At 39.6% G+C, this 24,780-nt stretch overlaps 1 non-coding gene across 1 annotated transcript; it reads left to right on the forward strand.

Annotated features, from left to right (window-relative positions):
* The first annotated feature begins 22,195 nt into the window (after nucleotides 1-22,195).
* On the forward strand, nucleotides 22,196-22,301 carry LOC121968779. The gene has a single exon (XR_006108317.1). It is a non-coding gene; the product is annotated as a small nucleolar RNA R71 (small nucleolar RNA).
* The last annotated feature ends 2,479 nt before the right edge of the window (nucleotides 22,302-24,780 follow it).

Raw genomic sequence — 24,780 nt, forward strand, 5'->3', positions numbered from 1 at the left:
AAAAAAAACAGAAAGAACTAGAACTTCAGACAGATCTAGTAGCAGATACCACAGCAGCTATACAGCAGATCCGCCAGAGGATAGAGACAGCTCAGAGCCGCCAGAAAAGCTATGCTGATAAACGGCGGAGACCCTTAGAGTTTTCAGTCGGGGATACAGTGTTCCTCAGAGTAGCTCCCATGAAGGGAGTGATGCATTTTGGGAAGAAGGGCAAACTTAGTCCCAGATATGTGGGACCATACCTCATTAGCAGAAGAGTGGGCAAGGTAGCATATGAGATAGAGCTACCCCAGGAAATGTCAGCTGTCCACAACATATTTCATGCCTCTATGCTGAAAAAGCATACCCCAGATGCCACCCAGGTGATTGAGCCCCAGTCGGTACAGATCCGCGAAGACCTCAGCTATGATAGTCGGCCTATTCAGATAATAGACCGAGCAGTTAAGAAATTGCGGAACAAGGAAGTACCATTAGTCAAAGTCATTTGGCACAGTCACACAGCAGAAGAGGCAACTTGGGAGACAGAAGCCAGCATGAGACAGAAGTACCCTGAGTTATTCTAAGTTCGAGGATGAACTTTTTATAAGGTATGGGGAGTTGTAACGCCCGAAAATTCTCAAATTATTTTTAGAAATATTCTATGATTTTTCTGGAATTATTAGATATTTTTTCGGAATTTTCCGAGTAGCGGAAGTAGCAAAAATTATTAGAAAAGTAAAATGGCTTAAGCGGGAATCGAACCCGGGACCTCTCGGGTCCGTTAAACCTTTAGTTAGCCTTAGTAATCGGTGAACCCAGCAGGGCCGTGTTGAAAGAGAAGGGAAACATTTATATTTATAGTTGAGTTGGGCCTAGTTACCCACTTAATATAAATTAAAAACTTAAGTTGGATTGGGTTATTTTATGTTGGTTCGGCAACTTTCCTCTCCTCACCCTAACTCACGCCGACCCCCTCTCCTCCTTCCTTCTCTCGGCGCCAACACCCAAGCAAGCCTAGGGTTTCATCCCTAGGGCCAAAGGAGGGCCTTCCGGTGACATCTCGGACACAAGGACGTTCCCCTCCGCGAGTAGAGCACATGGACGTGAGCGAATCGTCGAGAAGTCGTCTCCACCGGAATTTCTAGCGATTAGATTTGTAAGAAATCTAGCACACAAGGTAAGAAACCCCTCACCTGTAGTATAAGTAGCTCCGTTTGGTTTTATACGCACTAGTTTAGCTATATGTAGTTTTTATCGACGCATAGGGTGAATTTGACCCTCCTCGCAGATTTAGGGATTTAGTGAGTACTTCTAGATGGGCCGGACACGTATTCCCTCTTCAGTGGGGGGTTCCTAGACGTTGTCGGGTGCCTAGAAGTGATCTCCCTAATAGAGGGGAGAGTTGGGGCACACTAGGTGTTCGATAAAATAGCTAGTTAAGTTAAAATGCAACTTAGGCATTTTAATAGCTCAGTTAAATGCATTAGAAGTATTTAAATAAGTAAATCAGTTTATTTTAACTTATATGGGACCACGGTCCAATGGGTGGGCTCCCACAGTCGCCTCTAGATTTAGACAACCTAGCTCTAGGTTCAGATAACCTAGAAACAGCAAGTTAAACCAGTTAGCTATATTCTGTATTTTATTTTCAGTGGCACTGTACTGGATCAGATATCCATTGGGTTGGACTCCCACAGTCGTCCCTAGGTTTAGATAACCTAGTTAACCCTACTAAATTCGGGACTTGCAAACCCGGGTCTAGTTAGGGATGCGCGCACAGCAAGTACAGTTGCCGGGCCCAAACAGCATGATTATATATTTTCACTTATTATGAATTAGTTTTCAAAGCTCAAATTAGTTATGTTAGTTGAGTTGGAATTCAGTATCAGTTTAGCTACAGTTTAGCTTATTATATGTTCAGTTTAGTTATCTTTATTGATTCATATGATTAGTTGTCATGCCATGATTGTATGCTTACATGTCATGCCATGTTTAGTTTATTCAGTATACTTAGCATATCTTTTCAAACAGCATGATTTAAAATCATAATTACATCGTATGCATGTTTTAGTGAGGTAGATGGTTTCTTACTAAGTTTTTTAGCTTACAGATACTATTTTCCTTATACTGCAGATACAGGTAAAAGGAAAATGGACTAGCAGAGGAAGCTGGAGGCCAATGCAGAGATGGTGTGTGTGGCAGGAACTGGAATAAAAGATTCTTAGGGGACTTAGCAAGTTTAAACCATAAAACTCTTTAGTGTTTTACTTTCATGCACTTTTACTTGTGTAATGCTATGAACCAGTGAACTATGTGTCATGTTAAGTTTAGAATACTAGTTTTATGTTATTAGAATGTTTCTCATGTAGTGTATAACTCATATGTGAGATTTTGGCACGCCCAAGTGCTGAAATCGGAGTTTCAGGCCGAAATCAGAGTTTCAGGCCGAAATCAGAACTCTGATCGGTCTACAGACCGATCAGGGAGTGGGTTGTGCCGCTGGATCGGTCAGCTGACCGATCCATGCGCGAACATAGAGTTGACCTCTGTTATGGATCGGTCAGCCGACCGATCCATTGTGCGAACAGAGATTACCGACGCTCACTGATCGGTCAGCCGACCGATCAGTGCGCTACTGATCGGTCAAGCCGACTGATCAGGGTACTCCTGGATCGGTCAGTAGACCGATCCAGCCGCATACAGAGGCGAGGGAGCATGTGGATCGGTCTGCCGACCGATCCAGAGAGTTATTTCGTGCCAGTAGCAAGCTGGATCGATCACGGGATCGATCCGACAGCCCAATCGATCTATGGATCGATTGAAGTGCCTGATTATAGCTAGCAGTCCATCCGGGAGGCATAGATTGCCTTCCCTAACATGTGTACAACTCCTAGGAACATCCAGAACACTAAGTTACACTTTACAGCATTTAGTTCAGTAAAATTTTAGATTAGCCAGTTTTCATTACGCATTAATAGTCCAGCACAGCATAACTGTAGCGACCGTCCTCGCAGCCTAGTACGTAGGAGGCGGGGCGTTACACTATGAACCTCTATGTTGATATCCGAGGGAAGCATAGTAATAGGTGCAATCCTGTGTAAGGGCAACGTAGGTTCATATCTAATTGATCACATTTAGGTACATTTTTCAGTCCTAAGCCGGTTATCTATTTCAATAGAGAACCGACAACCTTCTACAAATATTAGACAATTGAGAAATAAGAATTGGTAAACCATATACATTCAAGAGATCTTACAAAGAAACCAAAACTCCTAGAACCTCCCTTTATCATAACTCAAACCCCAAACTCTTGATTGTTAATCTTTCATTTTAGATTTATTTTTCATCCTTAGCATTTGAAACCAATTGATTAGTTGTTTAGCTAATTCACTTTGAGATATTTCTAGTGCTTATTCCAGTCCCTGTGGATACGATAATCTTTTATATTACTTGCGACATTTCCGTACACTTGCGGAACGTAACAGCTAGGCTCCGAACGAAGTAAAAGACCTTGTCTCCTTTCTTATTTCCGCTGCACGACTTTGGTTTCAAAAGATTAAAGAAAAAGTTTTAAAAGTGCAATATTCACCCTCCCCCCTCCCTCTATCGCTCTAAACGATCTATTACATGGCTTATATTCAGACCATGCTTCTTGAGGTGTAATTCCTTCCAGATTCCTTGTAGGAGATCTATTTAGCAAATACACCGCACAATTTACGGCTTCGACCCAAAATTCTTTAGGCACTTCTTTCATTTTTAGCATACTTCAAACCATGTCAAGAATGGTTCGGTTCTTCCTTTCAGCAACTCCATTTTGTAAAGGGGAGTATGGTATGGTTAAAGTCCTCCAAATGCAATGATTTTTGGAGAATTTTTCAAATTCCTTTGAGCTAAATTCACCACCATGATCTGATTGCATTACCTTGATAGTATAACCAGATTGATTTTCTACCAATCCTTTGAATTCCTTGAACTTCTCAAAAGCATCGTCTTTATTCATCAAAAGATATACCCAAGTTTTCCTACTGAAATCATCAATAAAGGTTAGAAAATATCGACGACCTCCAAAGGAGGTCGGAGTGATTGTCCCACATATGTCTGTATGAATGAGTTCAAGAGGCTTCTTAGCTCGATTGTGAGATTCATTTGGAAAACTTGCTCTAGGGTGTTTGCTAAGAACACACCCTTTACAAATATTATCTTGTGTATTAATATGAGGAAGACCATTCATTATTCCTTTGCTTGAGAGAAGCTTTAGAGCTATGAAGTTCACATGCCCGTACCTCATGTGCCATAGCCATGTACCATTCTTTATGCATGCACTTAAACATTTTGCAGTAACATGCTTAATATAAAAAAAAACATCCTATTTTTAGACATAGGAATATGAGCAATAAGTTTGCTTTCCTTTCTCAAACGAAGACTACCATCTTTTAGTTGCATATTAAAACCTTTCTCAAGCAATTATCCAAGAATAATAATATTAGTTTTCATGTCGGACACATAATGAATATTAGTGATATATGTGTGAGCTCCATCTTTAAGTTTGATGAGAATCTTACCAACACCTCTTACTTGGATTTTGGGTGCATCTCCAAACGAGATTTGTCCATTCACCGTTTCATCCAACTCGGCAAATATATCTTTATGCCCACACATATGATTGCTTGCCCCGGAGTCTAAGTATCACAAATTCTTGTTTGTGGAATCTCCATCCTTTCTTGCTAGCAAAACTAGCTCATTGTCATTGTCTTCTTTTGATACATAATTAGCATTCCCTTGCACATTTTTAGAGCAGCATTTCGATGCATAATGTCCAATTTTATTGCAAGTATAACATCTTACATTTCTTTTGTCATACCTTTGATCTCTACCTTGATTGTTGTCTTTACTTCTTCCTCGACCTCGAGCAAAGCCCCTGCCACAGCCTCTACCTCGACCACGACCACGGAAGTTACCACGGCCACCGCCGTTTTGTTGCGAACCTTCGTCTTTAACTCTTCTTTCTGGTCAATAATGGTGAGCTTGGTTTGTAGAGCCTGCTCCATAGGATCTCTCCGTCTTATTTACATTCTTGCTTCATGAGCTTGTAGAGAGCTTAATAGTTATTGCACCTTCATTTCTTTCACATCTTTTGATTCTTCTATGGTCGCAACTACATAGTCATACCTTGGCTCCAACTAGCGTAGAATTTTCTCTATGACGCGACTATCTTCAATGTCATCATCATTTCTTCTCAATTGGTTGACAATAATCAATACCCTTGTAAAGTAGTCTGATACACTTTCGGACTCTTTCATCTCCAATGATTCAAATTCCCCTCTCAGGATTTGAAGGCGAATACTTTTTTCTCTTTCATCACCTTTGTATGCTACTTGTAGGATCTCCCATGCCTTTTTGGAAGTTGTAGCTTCAGCTACTTTCTCAAACGTAGATTCATCAAGAGCTTTATAGATAAAGAAAAGAGCTTTCTTATCTTTTCTCTTTTGTTCTGCCATTGCCGTCTTCTGTGTAGGAGGATCGGTGGCCGGCTTGAAGGGGGATTGGATAGCTAGGCCACCCCCAAATCGATTTCTTCTCTACAAGAAGGTTAGTACGCAGCGGAATACACTAAACAAAACAATGAAAGCAATCAAGGAAAAATACAAATGCTAACAAGCTCGATGTAACGTGGTTCAGAGATTGCTTGCTCCTACTCCACGACGTGTCCTTGAGGTGGACGAGCCCTTGATCCTTTGGTGGATCAGTCCCCGGCAATCTCCGGCTAGAGCTTCTCCTTCTCGGTAGAGCAAACCTCTCACAAAGAATTTCTCCCTCTTTACAAGATGAAGTTTAGGTTTAGGAGGAAGAGAGTGAACTTTGGAAGCTTTGGGCAGAAACTAGAAGTTATTCAATGTGCATGAGTAACCTTCTTCATGCCCCAAAGCTCCCCTTAAATAAGTGGAGAGAGTTGATCATCAAATCAACTCAACCCCGACACCAGTTGACTGGTCCAGCACCAGTCGACTGGTGTACCGTTAGACCCAACCAACGACTCTCTACAGAAACCCAATTTCTGCCAACGGCTATGTACCAGTCGACTAGTCCCATGACCAGTCGACTGGTCCCCGTAGTCGACAGGTCCCAGTACATTCTCACACACTCATCCTCAGAGTCGCCTTTGAAGTCCTCTTCCTCAGCCTTTGTCCCTTAGATGCACCTGAGCCCGCGGCTCCTCTCCATACCATCTTTCACGTTGCCTTGAAGTCCACTTCCCTCGGATCCACTCCATTGCTCCTCGTCCGACGGTCCCTCGGATGTTTTCCACACAATACTTCACCGACTCAAGGATCCGAGCCCTTGGATGAGCTTTCAATACTTGACCGCACCAAGTTCCTCATGTGTTTCTCCAAGTCCTGCATGACTTAAACACATATCAAATACATATAAAAGTCTAACTTAAACTCTTTGACACACACATCAAAACCTAGGTCGATTGCACCAACAATCTCCTCCTTTTTGATGTGTGGAAATATGTTTAAGTTAGGCACAAATAATAACTTTGAAAATTACAAGCAATATGTAAACATGAAGCATAAAACCCAAGCTCCCCCCTTAACATATGTTCTCAAACTTAATTTTCAAATTTTGCACACAAGTAGGTTTCTAACTTAAACTTACCCATTTATCCCCTTTTGACACCATCAAAAATATTGTACCAAACATTTGATTTTAGAAACAAACAGAATGCTGGAAGGCTGGAACCAGTCGACTGGTACTTGACACAGTCGACTGGTACACTCTAAAATCGAATTTCAGCCTTCTAAGCCTAACTTCAGAAATGCATAAAAAATTCTCGAAAATCAAAAAATCATGAAATTTTAGACAACATATTTCTTAGAATGTCATTTATCTAGGAAAAATATGTTTTCATGAAAAGTCAAAATATTTTGAAGTTTTGACCAAATCTCAAAAGTCTAAAAAATATGCAAGTTTGTATCAAATTGAAGTCTACTTTTGCAATCATATGTTTCAATATAGCTATACCATAGTAGATAAAACATAGAAATGTTTTAAAACATTTAAAATGTCCAACTATGATCTATGGGCAAGATGTCCATTAATTAAACATTTACTTTCCCCATAGTTGGTCTATGATTACTAACAATTTGATACATATCATAACTCATCAAAATGCCATAAGCATAAGTGAATTATTTATATCATCCTAATATCTCACATTTATGGTTACAAAATAATGCAAATCATTGTGAGATAAAGGTAACCTCTACTTAGCCCTCTTGATCATGAATTGTTGGATCGAGACACGCTAGAGGGGGGGGGGGGGGGAATAGCGCTCGTGGCTATTTTGTACGTATCGGAATCGAAAACAGCGTTAGAGTAATTAAAGAAGCGGAATTAAAAACAAACAAACACAAACAGAAGGACACAGATATTTACTTCGTTCGGAGCCTGTGACGACTCCTACTCGAAGGCCCGCGATCCTTGATCGCTTCCGGTGGGCAACAACTATAAGCTCGTTAAAAGATTACAATTATGAGTACAATTAAAAGCTATAAGTATTATACCGACAACAAGAAATGCTAAATCTGAAGCTTCGGGTCGTCGGGCACTTATAGCAGCACTTCGGAGTGTCTTTTGGAGCAGCACGTTGATGAGAGATCACTTGATATTCGTTGTTTAGAAGTGCTGGTCGAAACCCCCTTATAAAGGGTGTTCAAGGCGCCTTGAAGGCTGTTCAAGGCGCCTCCATGCTGCCTGGTCTTCCGCGTGGATCAAATCTGACCTGGTTGAATTTCATCCATTCAAGGCGCCTTAAACCTCACTCAAGGCGCCTTCCAAGGCGCCTTCTGCCTTCTTCAAGGCGCCTCCAATGGTGCTTCGTAGCCAGCTCATCCTTTGCACCAGAGGCGCCTCCAAGCTCCATGGAGGCGCCTTGGACACTATTCATCCGAGGCTTTAGGTTGCTCCTTTGCACCTGCAAGATACGTTAGTGCCAAACACTATCCTGCAACACAAAGTTAGCACAATAAACATGATAAATGAAGTATAGACAGTCTCCTGACTGTTCGAGTCTAACTTCGGGTTTCCAACCGAAAACCCTAGGTCGACCCGACGCCTACTGTTCCCTCTACGGGGAACGCGTCCTCACCTACTCCACTCAGGAGATTTACCTGTTGCCAGTGCGATCCTCCAGATCGACTGGACTTTTGCTCAGCACTCGATGCTTCCGGACTTTTTGCTGGACATCCGCTTCCCCGGCTAGTCCAGTCTTTCACCTGGTTCGCGACACCAGGACTTTCCACCTAGGGTTACCACCCCCTAGGACTTTTGCCTGAAGACATCGACCTACCAAGACTTTCCACATAGGGTTACCACCCCCTATGACCTAGGGTTACCGCCCCTAGGGTTTTCCCTTTGCCTAACCGCAGCTAGGACTTTCCTGAAATCCTCAAGTAGACTTGTTAGACTACAAAACATCTTAACTTTGAATTCTTTGTCATTATCAAAACACGAGTTCGATCGTCGGATGCTTCCCGCACCAACAATCTCCCCATTTTTGATTATGGCAACTCAAATTCAAAGTTAAGTAAATGAACGAATAGATAGACATTTTTAACACGGGCAAATTTGCTAATTATAGATGAACACAGTAACTAAAGCAAATTTGCTCTATTTGCTCCCCCTTAACTTTTGCTCCCCCTTAGCTATTAATTTGAATTTTAAACTTTGTAGTTTGTCTACTCTCCCCCTTTGTCATATATCAAAAATGGGTAATAATTTGATTGACTAGATTTTAACTGTTGGGGAGTGTATCTCTTCGAGTTAAGTTTTGAAAAAATTTGTACAGGCTTTTACTAAGGTTAACAGGTTAGCTAAGTTCAACAGGGTTTGAAAGTTAAGGTCTATTGGAACTTAGCTTAAAAAAAATATTTTAAGTTTTAGGCCAAGGTCCTTAAGTCCAAGCACAGGTCATGTTTACTAGATTGATTTACTAGGTATCAGAGCCATAAAGATCAAAATATTCTTAACTAGAAAATTGAGTAAATTTTGCCAACTGTCTAACCTTTAGTTATTTGATGATTGTCTACAGGACAATAGCTTTCACTTGGTTAGTCAAGTTAAGTTACTTTGGTCCAGATAGACTTGACTAGAGCTGGATGACTTAACTTGATTAATGTATATTGCGTATTTAACGCCCAGACTCATATTGATGCACAGACATAAGCATTCTTGAGTCCAGGCTATACCCTATGCATCTCACGCCGTTCTATGTCTTTCAATCACAATCATACCTAGGTGCTTGTGAGATGCTCTGGCTTAAGTCTAGGGGAACATGATTTCTAGGGGGAAAGTCTAGGCTAATTTCCAAAATTTTGAAAAAATCTAGGAACTTCGAAATTTTGAAATTTATTTTTCCTAAAATTTGAAAAACAATAAAAGTTATATTTGAACCTATGCTCACAAAATATAACACATAAGTAATAACACATCAAAAAGATCCAAGATAACACATCAGAAACTGAGTAAGAAGGACAGATCCCAGATGTCAATAATATGTCAAGACAGGCGAAAGAATAGAATCAAGTGGGTGGATCGTCAGCTGGAGGATCGGCTATGTGATGCTCAGGTGGTGGCTGAGGCTGTCCCTGACGCCGAAGCTCGCCTCGAAGAGATGCAAAACCCGCGCTATCTCAGATCGCATAGTCCGAAGAAAACGATGACTGTCTAACACAGCTCGTCGCGTCTGTGTGGACTGGATCTCAAGTCGAGTGAGTCTGTCCTCGACAGAGAGTGGTGCTGAGGATGACGGCCCGGTTGCAGTGGAGGGTCCGGCAGAGGTGGAAGGATCTACGAAAAAGTCCTCTGCCAGGAAATTAGGCCACTCCTCATCTGCATCAGGTGCGCCCTCGGCCTCTGGAGCACCAGGGGCAGCAGCTGGTGGTGGTCGGCCCTTCCAGGCCAGAATCCCCTCGGCAGTGACCTCTGCCCCTGCTAATCTAAGGCTACGTTGACCGACCTCATCATAAAGGGTAAGTGGGATGAGTACCCCTCTAGTAATGTCTATCATAGAGCTGGAGAATATCTGGGTCAGGATATGACAATAAGGCATATGAACTACTCCAAATGTAACTGTGCTAGATGCAAGGATAATGTTATGAAACATATGGAGGGCTATGTCTATGTCCAGGCACTGGGTGAGGGCGTACAAAAAGAACGAGTGGGACGGTCGCATCGTCGAGACATCTCGAGATGATAAGGGTAGTATACAAGCTGTCAGGACTCTGTACATAACATAATCCTGAACTCAAAGAAGAGTGGATCTGAACTCAGTCAGGCCCAAGGGTCTCTCCTCCCCAAAAAAATGCATGTAAATGTTGTCTAATGTAATGTGGGAATAGGGGGCACCAAAGGATAGGGTCCTACTCGGATAACATAAAAATGTACACTCAGACTCCCTAATCTCTAGGCTGGTGCGAAGTAGTGATGGTGTGAACTGAAGGTCAGTACCTCCTACTCTGGTCGTATAAGTTCTATCATCAACCTTTTCAAGGTTGTGATAGAACTGGGCACATAGATCTTGGTTGACTGTAGTGGTGCAATCAACCAGTTTATCTAAATGATAGTGGGTTATCATATGGATAGTGGGTTGACAGTATTGGGACAAAAACTCCCTACCAATATATCTAGGTTTGATTGACTCAAAGGTAAACCTAGAGAAATCTATCCTATGCTGTTCAGAGGGGAATCTCGGGTCCGTGGAAGGGGCCCTCGCTGGTGTGGTATCCACAATACGACGCTTCCTATTTTTGACATTATACAAGAAAAATTGCAAAACTAGCAAAGAATGTAGGAAATAAATGGTTGAAGAGGGTTTAGATTGTACCTAGGAGGCATAGCTAGGAATGAAGGGGAAGGAAACGGGTAGAAGGCGCCTTGATTGGGAGGAATCGCAGAAATTGGCGGCTTGCGGCAAAACACGAGCAGAATAAAAAATGCTTCTGTTCGTGACAAAAGGAAGGTTTTAAGGCGCCTTAAGATCCCTTTAGGGCGCCTTTGGAGGCGCCTTAAGTGCTCCTTAAGGCGCCTTAAGTGGGCGGCGGGAAATTTCCCGCCGCTGCTTGAGGGCGCCTCCTCTTAGATGGAGGCGCCTTCGGATGCTACGTGTCCCTTTTTTTTTTTTTTTAATTATTTATTTATTTATTAATCAACACATTTCTTATAAATTAGTTTTGATAAAGAAAAAAAAATATGGTTTTAGAGTTAATTAATTTTTAAGTGTTTTAAAATAATTTTCAAATTTAAGTTTTTAAAATAATTTTAAAATTTAAGTTTTTCAAATAATTTTGAAATTTAAGTTTTTAAAATAATTTTGAAATTTAAGTTTTTTAAATAATTTTGAAATTTAAGGTTTTTTTTTAAAATAATTTTTAAGTTTTTTTTTTAAATAATTTTGAAATATAAGTTTTTCAAATAATTTTGAAATTTAAGTTTTTCAAATAATTTTGAAATTTAAGTTTTTCAAATAATTTTGAAATTTAAATTTTCCAACTAATTTTGAAATTTAAGTTTTTCAAATAATTTTGAAATTTAAGTTTTTCAAATAATTTTGAAATTTAAGTTTTTCAAATAATTTTAAAATTTAAGTTTTTCAAATAATTTTGAAATTTAAGTTTTTCAAATAATTTTGAAATTTAAGTTTTTCAAATAATTTTTAAATTTAAGTTTTTCAAATAATTTTGAAATTTAAGTTTTTCAAATAATTTTGAAATTTAAGGTTTTAAAAATAGAATTGAAATAATTATCAGTTTGATTTTAATTACTTAGTCATCTCACCCGATCTAAATTTTCAATCTGGGAATCCTATAATTTTTGTGAGATGAATTATGGTTGAATTTTAGGGTATGATTTAACTTTTGTGTTAGACTCAGGTTTAGCTTTGGGTTCAACAAGTAGACATTTTTTGGATAAACTTTTGGGCTATGGTGAGTCACAAGGAGCTCATTAAAGTAACCATGCCTTCGAGGTTTTCCAAATAGTCCTACCCATTGAACTTAATACTAATCCTTGGTTTAACTAGTTATGATCCATTTAAGGGTAGCTTCGGTCAGTTCCGCTTGGCCAAATGCACCAGGTCAAAGTCATATCTTCCTAGACATGCGATGCCCAAGTTTCCCTAACCTTCTATCATCCAAAAACTTCACCAGTACTGTGGTTCAAGTTAAACTTATCCCGTTTTAATCTAACCTTAATTACCCTGCCGGGTAATCTATTCTTGTTTTACCCATTTCAGGTAAATTAGGTTCAGTTACCCTATCGAGTTGTTCAGTTGGAGGTGCCAGCTAGTTTGGAACCTCCATCTATTTTTTAATTTTTAATTTAATTTTGAATTTTTAATTTAATTTGAATTTTTAATTTAATTTTTAATTTTTAATTTAATTTTGAATTTTGAATTTAATTTTGAATTTTGAATTTAATTTTGAATTTTTAATTTAATTTGAATTTTTAATTTTGAATTTAATTTTGAATTTTGAATTTAATTTTGAATTTTTTATTTAATTTTGAATTTTAAATTTTTAAGATCGTTTTTCTTTTAGATCTTCCTGGATCACAGCCTCGATATGGTCTATCGAGGTAGTGTATTTGATCCTTTGGAACCCAGTATTTGCCAATTCCAACTTGATTGATCAATTTGGACTTGGGGACCCATGCTTGGACTGTTTTACTACTCTGTTTGTTTATTAGGGATAAATAAGATTTATATTTCTTTTTACTTTTGTATCCCAGCCCAGTTTTGTTGTAGACGACTCTTTGTGTTCCAAGAATTAGGTCCAAATTCTTGGATCCCAGAGAAAACCGTTCTAAAGTATTTTTTAAATCTTTTACCTGATTTCTCAAACTAGAGTTTTCTTCCTCAAGTTTTTGAACTTGAGTAGAATTTCCAGTTTAAGCTTGACTAGGTAAAGAATTAGTGTTTGTTACTTCTTTAAGGACGGCTACTTCCTTTAGAAGTGATTTAATCCTAAGGTTTGATTTAGCTAGTTTGCGAAGTAAGTAATTAACTAAATTATTAAGCCTTGGAATGCTTACAGTGGAGTATGGCCCTTCTGAAACGGATGCGGATCCGTGGCTTTGCTCGGACTCGGCTTCTGACTCGCTCTCGATGATCTGGTCCCGGGCCATCAGTGCAAGTAGACTTGTTTGATCAACTTCATCGTCGTCGTCCTCTGAAGAAGATTCATCCCAGGTTGCTTTCAGGGCCTTCTTTCTTCTTAGCTTTTTGGCCTCCTTTTGATTGGGACAGTTGGCTTTGATATGCCCCTTCTGGTTGCATCCGTAACAAGTGACTTCGAACTTTACCTTTGAGTTCGGTTGGGCCTCCCTGGACTGAACTGCCTTCTTCAGATCTTTCTTGTTGAAGCCCTTCTTCTTCTTGTAGAGCTTCTTCACAAGGTTTATAAGTTCGCTGGTTAGTTCATCCTCTGACTCTTCTGAGTCGGATTCGTCTTCTGATTCTGTTTCAATTTTTCATCATACTCTAGATTCCCGTGTTCGACTCGTACCTGCAACCAAGGCAATACCTTTCTCGGATGGCTGTGCATTAGTTTGTTCATGAAGTTCAAATTCAGAAAATAATTCGTCTAATTTTAAAGAAGATAAGTCTTTGGAGACCTTATAGGCATCTACCATTGATGCCCACAATGTACTCCTTGGAAACGAGTTAAGAGCATACCTTATTATGTCTCTGTTTTCTACCTTCTGCCCGATTCCATGAAGGGAATTCAGAATATCTTGAATTCGAGCGTGTAACGAGCTTGCCGTCTCGCCTTCCTGCATTTTTAAATTATATAGTTTATTCAGTAACAAATCACGCTTACTTACCTTGGTTTCCGAGGTGCCCTTGTGAAATTCGATGAGTTTCTCCCAAAGCTCCTTCACGGAGGAGAATGGACCGACTCTGTTGAGCTCTTCTTTGATAAGACCGCACTGGATGGTGCAGGTGGCTTTGGCGTCGGCTTCCACCTTTTTGATAAACGCTGGCTCCCAGTTCTCACAGGATGTAGGCTTACCGTCTGTCCCAGTTGGTAGTTGCAGTCCTGTTTTGACTATCATCCAGGTGCCGAACTGGATCTTCAGATATATTTCCATTCGCCCCTTCCAATATCCGAAGTCTTCTCCGGAAAATAGTGGGGGACGAACGGTGCTATATCCTTCTTGTTGGGCCATTTAGATCTAAAAAAACAGAAACAACAAGCTCTATTCCAAGATTGAGTCTTGGATTAGTAGTGCGGGAAGAAGTAGAAAAAATGACAAGCTCAAGTGGTATTGACGAACTTTGAGCAGAAAGTTGATTAGAAAAAAAACAAAAAAATAAGAATATAGCTATGAGGCTAAATTCTAATCGACTCCGAACAAAACCACGAAAAAATTGTCTTGAATAGTGGTTGCACTGATTCAAGACGACCCCGCTCTGATACCAATTGTTGGATCGAGACGCGCTAGAGGGGGGGTGAATAGCGCTCGTGGCTATTTTGTACGTATCGGAATCGAAAACAGCGTTAGAGTAATTAAAGCAGCGGAATTAAAAACAAACAAACACAAACAGAAGGACACAGAGATTTACTTCATTCGGAGCCTGTGACGACTCCTACTCGAAGGCTCGCGATCCTTGATCGCTTCCGGTGGGCAACAACTATAAGCTCGTTAAAAGATTACAATTATGAGTATAATTAAAAGCTATAAGTATTATACCGACAACAAGAAATGCTAAATCTGAAGCTTCGGGTCATTGGGCACTTGTAGCAGCACTTCGGAGTGTCTTTTGGAGCAGCACGTTGATGAGAGATCACTTGATATTCGTTGTTTAGAAGTGCTGGTCGAAACCCCCTAATAAAGGGTGTTCAAGGCGCCTTGAAGGCTGTTCAAGGCGCCTCCATGCTGCCTGGTCTTCCGCGTGGATCAAATCTGACCTGGTCGAATTTCATCCATTCAAGGCGCCTTAAACCTCACTCAAGGCGCCTTCCAAGGCGCCTTCTGCCTTCTTCAAGGCGCCTCCAATGGTGCTTCGCAGCCAGCTCATCCTTTGCACCCTAGAGGCCTCCAAGCTCCATGGAGGCGCCTCGGACACTGTTCATCCGAGGCTTTAGGTTGCTCCTTTGCACCTGCAAGATACGTTAGTCCCAAACACTATCCTGCAACACAAAGTTAGCACAATAAACATGATAAATGAAGTATAGACAGTCTCCGGACTGTCCGAGTCTGACTTCGGGTTTCCAACCGAAAACCCTAGGTCGACCCGACGCCTACTGCTCCCTCTACGGGGAACGCGTCCTCACCTACTCCACTCAGGAGATTTACCTGTTGCCAGTGTGATCCTCCAGATCGATTGGACTTTTGCTCAGCATTCGATGCTTCCGGACTTTCTGCTGGACATCCGCTTCCCCGGCTAGTCCAGTCTTTAACCTGGTTCGCGACACCAGGACTTTCCACCTAGGGTTACCACCCCCTAGGACTTTTGCCTGAAGACATCGACCTACCAAGACTTTCCGCATACGGTTACCACCCCCTATGACCTAGGGTTACCGCCCCTAGGGTTTTCCCTTTGCCTAACCGCAGCTAGGACTTTCCTGAAATCCTCAAGTAGACTTGTTAGACTACAAAACATCTTAACTTTGAATTCTTTGCCATTATCAAAACACGAGTTCGATCGTCGGATGCTTCCCGCACCAACATGAATCTCTATCAAGGCTAAGTGCTCCCACTTAAGGTTTCAAGTAAACTATTTTTCAAAGATTTGAATTATGATTTCCATGATTGACTTGACCCAAAATCCTCTAACCCTCCAGGATTGATTTTGGTACCCAATAGAAATTCTTTCTAATTGGGTTAACCAAATATTCCTTGGGGATCCATTTTCTATCTATGGACTTGGTCTTTGATTGTCCCCTAGCAAGTAGACAATGGTAGGTCTTTTCATTGTTGGGTTCATTGTATCCTAACCCATTTTTCCTAAAACTTTCCCTTTGGCTCCCAATAATCATGTTTAGGGTTTTAGAGCCAATTTCAAATTTCCTAAGGGCATTGGTAAGGTATTCTACCTTTTCCCTTAATTTCCTATTTTCCTCTTCTAAACATTAATCATTTGAACTTGTAGAGGAAGAAATAAGCATGGATTCTAATTTTTCTTCAAGACAAATAATCTCATGTTTCAAAGATTTATTTTTCCTTTTAGTTTTAAACAAAACATCATTTGTACTTGAAATAATTTTGATTAAAATATGGGAATGAAGATTATGTACCTCACTTACCGAGAAGTCCGAATCCGAAGTTTGACCTCCCCCTTCACTTGAGATCCCCTCTTCATCTTCACTTGAGCTCTTTCCCTCTTCATTTTTGGATGAGGTGGAGGCTATATCATCAATTCTCATTAGAGAAAAATTGACTACATGATGCTCTTCTTCCTCCGATGATGATGAAGGATCATCCCATATTGCTTTTAGGTTTTGAGCCTTCTTCCCCTTTTCTTTTGTCTTCTTCTCCTCCCTCTTCTTCCCTTCCTTCTTCTTCAAGAGAGGACAATCATCTCTTATATGCCCCTCTCCTTGGTAATTGTAACAAATTACCCTCCTTGTTCTACTTTTGCTTCTTGAGCTTTTCCTAGCATGAGATTTGTTAGTAGAAAACTTTTTAAATGCCCTTCTCATTTTTCTTATCATATACGCCTCTTAATCACTATCCATTGAGGCGCTTGATTCTTTGGAGTCGAAGGATGGTGGGGATGAAGACTTCTTCTTCTTACCCTTTCCCTTGTTTGCCACAAGGGCTACTCCTCTTGATCTATGAGCTTCTCCATCTAATCCTTCAACTCTTGTTTCGTGGAACTCCATTGTTGAGAAGAGTTCATCTAGAAAGGATTTCTCTAGGTCCTTTGATATTTAGTATGAATCTACAATGGAGCTCCAAGTTGTGATTCTTGGGAAAGCATTTAGGGTTTTCATCATCATGTCTCGATTTGAAAGTGTCTCACCTACACTTGTTAGTCCATTAATAATTTTCTTAATTCTAGAATGTAAAATTGATACCTTTTCTGTAACGACCCAATTTTCCTCATTAGGAGTCCTAAAAGTACTTTAAAATATTTAGAAATACTTTAGAAAAATTTTAAAGATTTTTAGGAATTTATAGAGTATTTTTATATAATTTTTGGAGTTCGTTTGGTATTTTTACCAAGAGGAAGAAGTTTAAAAAAAAAAGAAGAAAGAAAAATGTTGAAGCTGGGTTTTGAACCCAAGACCTCGGGCTTGACGCGAGTCTTAACCGAACTCAGACAACCAGATGGTCCACGGCTGTTTTGTTATAATTTAAGGGAATTAAATATGATTAAGCAGTCTTAAGAAACGAAATAAAAATTCCGTTTAAAAAGGAGCCGAGGGCGGCTCGAACCCGAGACCTTCGGGAATTCATCTTTCCAGCGGACCGAGCGCGCCAGATGGTATTTCGTAAACAAATTTATAAGGAATTGGTCTTAAGTAATAACTGAATTAGAAAATGCCTAAGTTATAAGAAGAGATTATTTTCCTACCCCGTGACCTAACTTTCCCTTCTCCTCTCCTCGTGTCTCTTGTTACGCTCCGCAAGTGTACGGAAATGTCGCAAGTAATATAAAAGATTATCGTATCCACAGGGACTGGAATAAGCACTAGAAATGTCTCAATGCGAATTAGCTAAACAACTATCCAATCGTTTCAAATGCAAAGTGAAGGTAAACAAATCTAATATTATAGATCAACAAACAAGAGTTTAGTGTTTTGGGTTATGATAAGGGAGATTCTAGGAGTTTCGGTTTCTTTGTAAGATTTCTTGAATGTAAATGGTTCACCAATTCTTATCCCTCAATTGCCAAACTCTTGTAGAAAGTTGTCGGTTCTCTCTTGCAATAGATAACCGGCTAAGGACTGAGAAATGTATCTAAACATGATCAATTAGACGTGAACCTACGTTGTCCTTACACAGAAGCGCACCTATTACTATGCCTTCCTCGGATATCAACATAGAAGCCCACAACTTATTAATCTATCAAGATACAAGGAACTAATCACAAAATCCATCCTACTCTCTTGAATATTCCTATTTCCTCTTCAAGATTATCTCTCAAACGTCCTTACACGGGCTTGCACCTGTCACGTGGATCCCTCGGATGATCGAGTGAGAGTTTATCTTTACAAAGTCCACAAGAAATCCAAACAATCAATCAAGAATGAGAATTAAGCACAAATCATCATTACTCACTCAAGATCTAATTGATACAAGCAAGACAATGTCATTGAAACAAGAAAATGGCAAATCCACAAGAGATTACATCAATCCATCATACAAATACTCCCTTAATCCTAGAATACAAGATCTACTCCATGAATCGAGGAAGAATATCCGAAGAAATGAAGATTACAAGCATTTCTTAAATTCCCAATCCAAGAAACCAAGAAAAGGGGGAAAGAGAAAACTTATCTACGGAGAAGCCTCGTCTTCGGATCCAATCCTCGCTCCGGAGTCGAAATCATAAAGAACTCCCTTAGAATAGCCCAGAAATCCTCCCAAGAGTGGGAGGAAACCACCAAATCTTACCTTCTCCCAAAGGGGGAGAGATCCCATTTTAATTCATGAAGGAAGGTTTAAATAGAGGAGGAAATCGGGCGCCACATGGCCCCACGACACGGCCGTGTGAGATTCACACGGCCATGTCCAGTTCCCTCTCTGCCAAAGCTGCACGACCGTGTGGTGCACACGGCCACCACCTGCTTGGTCTCTGGAAACCTCACACGATCGTGTAGATCCACACGGCCACCACCTGCTTGGTCTCTGGAAACTTCACACGGCAGTGTGATGCACACGGCCACCACCTGCTTGGCCTCTGGAAACCTCACACGGCCGTATAGATCCACACGGCCATGTAAGGCATCTGCTCTGATTTCTTCAAATCAAGACACGGCCATGTGAGATTCAGACGGCCATGTCCTCTTCCCTTCCTGTTAAGACTACACGGCCATGTGTGGTACACGGCCTGATGATCTCTCCCTTCAATTACTTCCAAGCTTGCCCGAGGACGCATAATCTTCACCAATTTCGACTCCTGTGTACAGAAAATGCACAAAAAGAAGATCTCCGAACCAAAAGAGTAAATATGCTAAAAGGAAAGCTGGAAGTATAAAAATGCATAGATCAAGCATGCTCAAAGTATGTAAATTAAATGTGCGTAAAAACATGCGTAAAAGAGTATATAATCTACGCACATCACACCCCCAGACTTAAACCTTTGCTTGTCCCCAAGCAAAATGCTGTAGTCTAAATTCATATGTTCTACAACACATTCATAAAACCTAGTGCACTTTCCTAATTCTATCAAAAAGTTTCATTAACAAACATGATCATGGAAACAAGTAAAGTATGGTTCAAGCGTAAGAATCTTGTGCACAGTGTAAAAGTAACTCAACACCCTTCAAGTTTCAATCCATGTCCTAGTCAAGTCGTCATCAAATTTGAATTCCTAGTGTTTCCAGTGAAAGACAAGTAACCAGTGATAGGCACTTACTCACCATTCACTTGGTTCATATTTCTCAACTAACCCAAGGTCTCAAAGGTGTGCTCAATCTCAAGGGAAGCTAAGCAGTCATTTCCCCAGTAACCTAACTCGGTCTCAAAGGGGTGACTTGCTAGATTCCACTCATGACAACTGTTTTTTATATCCCTTATTTTTTTTTATTTTTTTTTAAGTGTTTGCATTGTGCAAAACTTATTCACAAATGTACTTTTAGCACACATGTTGGGATATTTTGATTTTTCCAAATGAGATTTAATGATTTGAGCCTCATCCAGTAACCAAAATGAAAGTTGAGAAATCACCATGGAAACCAAGTACTAAGCAAACAAGATGAATCATGACTATTTCAATGACATCAACTATTCAAGCATCAAGCACAAGTGTAGTGAAGATAAAATCCTTAAGGTTGAACCAAAACTAAAACTCATCACCATAAGATTCTCAGCTTATTAATGCTTCCCAAGATAGAAAAAAGAACTACACAAAGTTTACTACTAGCATCATTCGAACACCATGAATCAAGACAATAATCGTGCTAATATTTCACTTGAATCCAAGAAAGCATATAAGTGAAGATTTGATGTTCTCAAAAAAAAAATTTTTTGCCATGATTATTTCAAAAGCAAGCAAAATAAAGCAACAAGAACCAACGTGAAAAACTAACAAAAACTAAAAACTGAAAATGAAAACCAAACTAAACAGTACATGACACCCCCCCCAGACTTAAACTTTTCATCGTCCCGATGAAATCTAAAAACAATGTGGAGGAGATTTTAAGAGAAGTTACCAAGTGATGAGCTCCAAATGGTTGACATTCATGTTTTTAAAGATACTCCTTCATCCAATACTCACATTCCTCCACAACTTTGAATTCTACAACAATAAGATAGACAAGAAAAATTAAGTAGAGGATACATGTTTATTATAAAGAGAGAACTAAAGACATAAAAGAAAATAAGGAAAATGAACTTGGGTTGCCTCCCAAGAAGCGCTTGTTTAAAGTCATTAGCTCGACCACCTCATTAGATTCATCTAAATCTTGCTCTTGGAGGGGTAAGATATTTTAGAACCCTCCTACCAAGGGCTCTTATTATGAAGAGAGCTTTCATCAAAGGAGCTACAAAGTAAAGTATAACTCTCTCCATCTTCATCTTCTTGGAAATTTTTTCAGGTGGTCGAAGACGGTTCAGATTGAGCTTCCAATTATTGGCCCATGTGAAATCTGCACATCCAAAAGAAAAACAAATCTCCCACAAGCATGTTATATAGTATAGAGCTAGAACCATATCAAGATAAGATGAATAAGTAAAAAAAACTGAATCACATCCAACAAAGTCAATTATAGGTACCTCCATAAAGTTTTTCAAAAGATCACAAGAAATACTAACCTTACTTTGTTGAGAAATACCTGAAATTTCTAAACATGTAGATGTGACTTCCTCTGAATCAAATGATGGTTCTGGCTCTAGCTCAGGTGTTGATGATATCAATGATGGTGATTCTTGAGACTCTGCTAGCTCTGCATAAGTCCCTACACATTGTTCCACAACATGATTAATTCTTAAAACCTCTAAGGGTTGTGTTGACAAAGGTGGTGATCCTTGAGATGCTGCTTCCCCAACACAACTCCCTACACATTCTTCCATATCATCATCATCAACACATACATCAAAAAATAAACCAACATTTATGTCCTCAAAAGGAGAATCAATAACAAGAGGATCAATAACTTCACTTGCAGTTTTAAGTTGATCTACCACATCACATTCATCATCTGAAAATTCAATGTCACTATAACACCTTATAAAATTTTGAGGTAGATCTGAAAACTTATTTACCACTGCATTATCAATAAAATCCTCATCTGAAAAATCTTCATCTTCATATATATTCAAAAATCTGCACTCAACCATATTAGTGTCACAGGATTTGTCGAAGTCTTTATTTTCATTGACCCCCACTAACCTTTGTGGAAAAGGAACCCTTAGTGAAGGTCCTGGGAAAGATTGAACTTCCTTTTTCCTAAATTTTCTTTGAGCTTTTGGAGGAGGTCCAACTTGCTTATCTAATGTTGGTGTGATTAATCATTGAGGGAAAGGTACTCGTGGCCTTTGGGAACTTCCTAGAGAAATGGAACTGAGTTCTTGTGATCTTTTATTATTCTTCTCCTCAATTCTAAACATGTCATTCTTCATAGGTTCTTCATGATTTTTGCCACTTCTCAACCCAAGATCATCACACTTTTCATTGGATCTTGACTGTGTAGGAGGGGGATCTTCTTTAAACCATTTTGAAATAATACTATCAAGCTTTTCCCCCAAATGTTTGAACTCCTCACTCTGTGACTTGTGAATTTCAACATTTTTAGGTGGTTGAATTTCATTTTGTTTGATAGGCTCTCTTACATTTATGGCTTGTACTTCTTGAATATCTGAGGGAAATTCCATCCAACTTTTGTTCAACCATTCATGGAGGTTCAATGTCACTTGATCAATCAATGAATAAGCTTCATCTACACTTTTGTCCATAAAAGAACCTCCAGCTGATGAATCCAATAAACTCTTGTCTGAGAAAGAAATTCCCCCATAGAATATGTGCAAAATCAACCATTTTTCAAAACCATGATGAGGGCACTGTCTTTGAAGACTCTTGAATCTATCCCATGCTTCAACTAATGATTCTCCATATGCCTGAGCAAAATTTGTTATGCAATTCCTCATATACACTGTTCTACTTAGAGGAAAAAAATGATCCAGAAATTGCTTCTCCAATTGTTCCCAACTTGTGATGCTTTGAGGGTAGAGAGAATATAACCAAGTCCTTGCTTTATCCTTAATACTGAAAGGAAATGCCATCAATCGAACTGCATTTGCTGACACTCCTTCACATTTCACCATATCACAAATCTCTAAAAATGTTTCAAGATGCAGATAAGGACTTTCTGATACTTCTCCTCCAAATTTGTGACCTTATATCATAAAAATTAACTCTGGGTCTAGTTGGAAACTTTCTGCTTCAATTTGAGGTTGCATAATGGGAGACAAAAATCTTGCAGAAATTGGTGTAGAAAAATTTCTCATAAGCCTGCTTGACATGTTAGTGCTCATGGATATTCAAGAAAAAATTATAAAATGAAGAATCAAAGACAAGAAATAAAATGCAATATGAAAAGCAAGAAAGAAAATGCCGAATTTAAATTGCAAGAAAGAAAGTGCATAATGAAAACAAGAAAGAAAAGATAAATTCATATGCTAAAGATTGCAAGATATGTTTACAAAAGAAAAGAAGAAAGAAACTAGATCAAAGAGAAAATAGAGAAAAGTTAGATTAGAGTGCTAGAAATCAAGCATGCAAAGTTAGAATTAGAATTATAATTGCAACAAAAAGAATTGTCAAGAATCTTATTCAGGAAAAGAAAAGCTTATAGAAAGAGAATTCTAAAAAAAAAATTAGTTACAACTATGCAAATGTAAAGGAAAATAAATGTTATGTTTAGTCTAACTCAATTGATAATTCCTAATGTTATAGCGCAGTCCCTGGCAACGGCGCCAAAAACTTGTTACGCTCCGCAAGTGTACGGAAATGTCGCAAGTAATATAAAAGATTATCGTATCCACAGGGACTGGAATAAGCACTAGAAATGTCTCAATGCGAATTAGCTAAACAACTATCCAATCGTTTCAAATGCAAAGTGAAGGTAAACAAATCTAATATTATAGATCAACAAACAAGAGTTTAGTGTTTTGGGTTATGATAAGGGAGATTCTAGGAGTTTCGGTTTCTTTGTAAGATTTCTTGAATGTAAATGGTTCACCAATTCTTATCCCTCAATTGCCAAACTCTTGTAGAAAGTTGTCGGTTCTCTCTTGCAATAGATAACCGGCTAAGGACTGAGAAATGTATCTAAACATGATCAATTAGACGTGAACCTACGTTGTCCTTACACAGAAGCGCACCTATTACTATGCCTTCCTCGGATATCAACATAGAAGCCCACAACTTATTAATCTATCAAGATACAAGGAACTAATCACAAAATCCATCATACTCTCTTGAATATTCCTATTTCCTCTTCAAGATTATCTCTCAAACGTCCTTACACGGGCTTGCACCTGTCACGTGGATCCCTCGGATGATCGAGTGAGAGTTTATCTTTACAAAGTCCACAAGAAATCCAAACAATCAATCATGAATGATAATTAAGCACAAATCATCATTACTCACTCAAGATCTAATTGATACAAGCAAGACAATGTCATTGAAACAAGAAAATGGCAAATCCACAAGAGATTACATCAATCCATCATACAAATACTCCCTTAATCCTAGAATACAAGATCTACTCCATGAATCGAGGAAGAATATCCGAAGAAATGAAGATTACAAGCATTTCTTAAATTCCCAATCCAAGAAACCAAGAAAAGGGGGAAAGAGAAAACTTATCTACGGAGAAGCCTCGTCTTCGGATCCAATCCTCGCTCCGGAGTCGAAATCGTCAAGAACTCCCTTAGAATCGCCCAGAAATCCTCCCAAGAGTGGGAGGAAACCACCAAATCTTGCCTTCTCCCAAAGGGGGAGAGTTCCCCATTCAATTCATGAAGGAAGGTTTAAATAGAGGAGGAAATCGAGCGCCACACGGCCCCACGACACGGCCGTGTGAGATTCACACGGCCATGTCCTCTTCCCTTCCTGTTAAGACTACACGGCCATGTGTGGTACACGGCCTGATGATCTCTCCCTTCAATTACTTCCAAGCTTGCCCGAGGACGCATAATCTTCACCAATTTCGACTCCTGTGTACAGAAAATGCACAAAAAGCAGATCTCCGAACCAAAAGAGTAAATATGCTAAAAGAAAAAAGCTGGAAGTATAAAAATGCATAGATCAAGCATGCTCAAAGTATGTAAATGTGCGTAAAAACATGCGTAAAAGAGTATATAATCTACGCACATCATCTCTCTTCTGCGCGCGACGGACGTGCTCGAGCGAAGGGCAAGGAAGGCTAGGGCTTCACTCCGGCGGCCGATTGAGGGAGTTTTCTGAGAGCTCTCCACCTCCTCACGATCCTTTCGTCGAGGAGAGCTTGTGGGCACGAAGAGGAGCCGGATTGTCGAGTTTTTCACGAGCCCTAGAAGCATTAGAAGCCTTCTTCTCGGCTGTAAGTCCAAGAACGCTAGGTAAGTTGCTACTCACCTGCAGTA

This window comes from Zingiber officinale, chromosome 3B (assembly GCF_018446385.1).
Source record: "Zingiber officinale cultivar Zhangliang chromosome 3B, Zo_v1.1, whole genome shotgun sequence".
Lineage (NCBI taxonomy): Eukaryota > Viridiplantae > Streptophyta > Magnoliopsida > Zingiberales > Zingiberaceae > Zingiber > Zingiber officinale.